A 5,847-nucleotide genomic window follows, 5' to 3' on the forward strand; every position below is an offset into this window, starting at 1 on the left:
GTATGTATGTATGTATGTATGTATGTATGTAGGTATGTATGTATGTATGTATGTATGTGTGTGTATATATATATATATATATATAAAAGTAAGTATGCAAGTATTTAATATACCTTGTACATCGAAAAGAAATATTTTAAATAAAGAAGCCTACGTTAATGATTGTAGATTGTAAGTTGAAGGTTGTTGTAGGAAATGTTCACTGATAATTGTTCAAAATTCGAATGATTTAATCAGCAATATATATATGTTTCTTATTAATAATCATTTAATTTAACGATTTATGATCAACAATATATTGAATGATCTATTTAATTAGACAATTTACGATTCATTTAATTTGTTAGTAAGTTACTTTTTTCCATGTGAAATGTAATAATATCGTAAGGAACATAACCGGAAATCTAAAAAACAAGTAATGTACGTAATTTTATACCATTTTTTATAATATTTTTTATATAACACATAGTAAATCGTTCATTCAAATTTTTATTCGATTAGCCATATTCGATGCATCGAACAAACTAATTGGATTCAATATATCGAACACGATTGAAAGGCTCATCGTTAAACGATGCATCGTCGCTCCCAACAAAGATTAATGTCATTTATTTATACAATAAAAAGAAGACGACCTAATATTTATCACTGAGGGTTGTCAATGCAAACGCTTTTGATATATGAGTAGATGCATTTGTCTTTCAGTAGGATACATCGTCGCTCCCTATCTAAAAGTAAATTAATGATTTCGTCTCAAGCTTTTCTATGCTGTTCCAATTTTGTACAGTTAGCGGTCAATAAATCTACAAGCATTACTGCGAATTTCTCTCTATTTTCTCATATTTCTATTTAAAATTTAGTGCAGAAATGCAATTAACTGCTTTATTAAACAATGTATGTTAAATATTTTATATTAATTGATTTAAATAATATAAAATTTGTGAATTTTTTTTTTTAATTTAAACAACATAAATTATTTAAATCAATGTCTAATCTTTTTTAAAATAATTAAAAGCAATTGCTTGTAAAAGTAACTAAGTAAAATGTGTACCATTTTTACATTTTGATTGCAAAATAAATAAGCATATTAAAAGAACCGCCTGAACCTTGGTAAGAAATCCTCAGTATTCCAAGACTAAAAAATTCGGGCGCCAGATTACTTTTGAAATCTTAATTTACCAAGGATTTCTTTTTATTTATTCCCTACAAAACTGTTTTTTAAAACTCAAGACTCTAAAATATTTGTGATTATTAGCAAATTGCTCTTTAACAGTTTAGTCTGCATTTTTAATGTTTAATTTCATTTGTAAAGTGGTTTAAATCAGAAAATTTAAACTATTTATATTAGTTTATATAAATTCAGCTATTTTATTTATATCAATTTATATTCACCACATTGCCGCACTTAATCTTAAAAATCGAGCAAACGGAAAGAACTAGCGATTCCGCTTTTAGGTTTAAATTACCTCAACTAGGTACACAGGGAAACACAACAACAGCAAGGAAGTAACTTGGATCGTAAACATTACTTCAATTTTAGAAAATTTTTTACATTGATATTGAAGGGTTTACTGCTGTTAACATTTAATATAATAAATTTTCCTTAAACTTAAATAAAGTTTTCTTTCCAATTTGCCCGTGATGTCCATAGTATATACAGATGACGGTTCCTATTTTAATTACCTTGAACAATCTACCTGCTAACGAACTACCGTGTTCTTCGGTATTAATTGTACCTATACTCAAATAGAGATAAAAGCTTATCAAATCTAACCTTTCATATTTTCGAGTACAAGATTAAGAAAAAGTGGAGCTCTATGATTCAAATACAGAAAAGTACTGACTAAATAAATAAATCTTAAGTATTTGTGCGTTTTGATTATATTAAGGTTGCGAAAAAAAGTTTAAAAACTGAGAAACCGACAACGTTTAAAAAAGTGAAAGGTAATTATCAATCAAACAGCTTGTAATAATACATTTGAAAGTGAGTACAGTAAACAGACAACTACTTCAGATTGACTATCTATATCTCTAAAAAGAGATGATCTTCTTCTTCATGTAGTATTAACTGAGAGAAGCTTGGGATACGATATGTTTATACCTGTACCAAACATGTTTTATGAATCTCCTAGAATATTTTGAAATTGCTGATACTTTTACAAGGATCTGTTTTAAAACCGAAGTAACTTATACTTGATGAAAAACTTTTAAAGAATTATCGAGAAAAATGTCTAATGGCCATACTAAGAAGTGTTGTGAGAATTGTTGCATTTTGAATTATCAAAATTTATATTAGCAATTATATAGCTTAAGTATTCTATTAAACAATAATTTAGCCTACCTGGAAAATCTACATAGTAGATGATTGTTGCCGTGGGATATTCCTTGATTTGTTTTAGCAATTGCATACTTTTGATTACTTGGAAAAAAGCTTCTGAAATGTTACTTTTATGTTTAACGCAAATGAGTTTGATTTTATAAACAACAGCTAATTTTAAATAATAACAAGTTAAGCCAGGTGAAATTTAATCTAAATTTTTCAAGTAGTATTTCTAGACAACTGAATTATAGGCTCATCACACGATGAGTTTTAAAATTAAAAATGATCTTCTGGACATTTTTTCCTCGTTAAAAGAAATTTTATAAGTTAATGTTCAATATTCAAATACGCATACTTAAAACGATGGTTCCAAGTTTGATTAAGCTACATAAATGGTAAATAAAAATTCTTTGAAAAGAAGAAGAAAAAAATAAACAAACTAAAAAAAAGTACAAAAAAAGATTATAATAGACATTTTAAATGCATGTGTTCCTGTATTCTGCCAAGCATACAGGAACACATGCATTTAAGTATGCATTTAAGTAGAAGTTGAATAGTAATCAACTTCTTCAATACTTTATTTTGATAAGGAACGAGCACTTATTAACTAAAAGTTAATTAGGAATCAAATGAAAATGTTTTTGAATGTATTTTCAATTCAATTTAAAGGCTGTGCTTGGTGCTCATTTTGGTTTGCTGCCATCGGATGAACACTGAATTGTTCTGGTCATTTTTACGTAATTTAAATGTGCTGAAACAGCTGGAGGTGAATTTTTTAACAAAACAGCTCCTATCAAAAATTAAAGAAACAAAATGAAAACTGTTATCATAATATTCGTGGAAGTCGCATCAATTTTTTTCTCTATTTGCCAGGTGATAAAAGCTCTTAAAAACACAAAGATATTTCCTGGTTTTTATGAAAATCATTGATTCGAAAATTGTAAACAAGAAAACTAACATTACATGTCGAGTAGAACTTATGACAAGCACAGGTTTGTTTATGCATAATATTGGAACATAAAGATATATCATCAAATGACAAACGATTTGGGTCGTAAAAAGAGAAAAGTTAGCTGATTTAACAATAAGAGTTTTTTTTTAGTAAAGAAAAGTTACCATTATGAAACATGCTTAACATGGAGCAGAAAATTAAATTGATCATAATAATGTGAGGGTTGCGTTTATAAGTAATTATTTTCTTATTGTTTGAAGTAAAGGGAAAGGGTAAGGGTAAGGGGAAAGGTTTGCATTAGAGTTATGTGGATTAGGTATATGGAGGTTGGGAAGAAGATTAATGGTCTGGGGGTACTTGGTTAAGTAAGAGCGAGGTTTGGGGATAGTTTGGTTAGGAATGGGCAGGGTTTAATCTAAAAAGGGCTAAACTTTTAATCGCCGTCCTTAGTATATTCTATAATGTAATAAAACTCAACAAATGTTCTATTAATGTGTAATGGTTAGCACTTTTACTCTTATAACTTTTATATAATACAAATAATATTTTCTTACGCTTCTTGCAGTGTTCAATACTGTTTATATCAATTACTCCTCTTTCTTTTATATCTTCTTTTATTACAAATATCTTTTCCTTAATTAAATCTTTTGGTTATTCTCCAGCAATCAATATTAAAATAATATTAATCTCTATCTCTCTACAAATCTCTTCTCCTAACAAAAACTATTAGTCTCTTTCTTTTTTGAGCTTTTATAGTTTTTGCTTGTTTTCCTGTTGCGATATCCTTTCATTTATTTATATGGCAGGTTGATGAGTCTTCAAGTTTACGTCTTTTCTCAGTTTTTTTTAACTTTTTTTCTTTCCGTTTATCGTCTACTAACGTGATAAAACGGTGAATCATCGTGTATAACTCTTTTCTGATTGTTGTTCTTGACTTTTCTAATTGTCGCTTTATCGTTTACGAGTCTTCGCGTTTACGTCTTTTCTTAGTTGTTTTTTTTTAATTTAATTTTTTTTGCTTTGTCATTTATTTATGTGAAGAGTAGACGAGTCATCTTTTGGGTATCTTTTCCGATCGTTGTTTTTAACTTTTCTTAGTGTCACTTTATCATTTACGAGTCTTCATGTTTACTTCTTTTCTCAGTTGTATTTAACTTTTCTTCTAACGCTTTATCACTTATTTATTTGAAGAGTTAGTGAATTATCTTGTGTTTATTTTTATCAATCGTTGTTTTTATTTTAGTTCTCCCTTCTCACAATAATGAGACCCTCAATAGTCAGGAATGTCAATGCATCCATTGTAAAAGAGTCTTTGAAACCCGTTTTGTTTACGTTCGAAAAAAATTTTGAAGACCATATTTGGCAATCATCGTTTCCGGTGCTTTGCTTGTAATAGGTTTTTTAGCAAGGAAAGCATGATCTCCATCGCTGTTTCTTCTCTTTGGTACTCTAACTTTGGAGCTTTTGTTTATAACCTAGTGGACACAATGTTCGTGCGCATTTAACATCTACAACTTTGCTACTTTTGAAATTATTTTCCACAGTAATACCAATAACTGTGTTATTGTTTATATAACTCCAGCTTCTATCAATGACGTAATAGCTGTATTCTTTTTGGTTTTTTGATATGTATTTACATCTGTAAGTCGAGCAGAAAGAAAATGAGGAGACTAGAACTTGATGTATCTGTTTTAACGCCATATTATAAATTTAAAAAATCAATTATATTGTTTGATTTTCTCATGAGAAACTGCACAGCATTAGATGAAATGTAATCAATATATAAAAACGTGATTGTAGTTTTCAGACCTTTTATGTTTCGCAAATATTTAGAAACATCTAAATCGCGCTGAGTTTTTATGACAAATTAATATATAGCTGTTTCTATTAATGTCAAAAAGTATATCGCACAGAGTGATAATATCTGAAACTAAAGATGTGTTTCTTTATGGATACCCTTTGCAATCAAAAACAGTTCTCTGTTATCTATTTTTGTTTAGAATTCGGCAATGATTATGCCCAAAATATTTTCCAAAGACGATGCGCCATTTCTATGAAAGGTTTTTCAAAAAATGCTAAAAACTTTCAGAGCTGCAGTTTCTAAAAAAACGGTCTACGAACCAAATAGAATCTGAATTCTTAATGATTAAACAAACGATTTCGTTTGAAGAGGCTTTACTAACTTCTCTCAAATGATAATCAAACTTAGAATGATCACAAAACCATGGCCCCAACCATAACAATAACCCATTTGTTAAAACTGAGAGGGAAAAGTTTATCCAAAATGGTGTAGCTAAGTCATATAGGAATATCATTTGTGGCAGTTATATGTATAATAAATAAAAAATAAAAGTTTTCAAGTTTTTGCAGTCTCACAAAGGTTGATGGAATAATTTTAAGCATTTTTTTCAAAGTATAAATAATCTGAATTGAATCATATGAAAAAAAAATTACTTTCATAAAGTGAATAGTTTCCCAAACAGTGATTAAATCAACCTGATGGTTTTCGAAACTCATATATAGAAAATGGACTGATAAATGAAATTTTAAATGAGATTTCTGAAAACGTCAAAGA

This window comes from Hydra viridissima, unplaced genomic scaffold (genome assembly GCF_058129835.1).
Source record: "Hydra viridissima isolate aposymbiotic clone 2 unplaced genomic scaffold, HvirCarnegie_v1 scaffold_7, whole genome shotgun sequence".
In the NCBI taxonomy this organism is placed as follows: domain Eukaryota; kingdom Metazoa; phylum Cnidaria; class Hydrozoa; order Anthoathecata; family Hydridae; genus Hydra; species Hydra viridissima.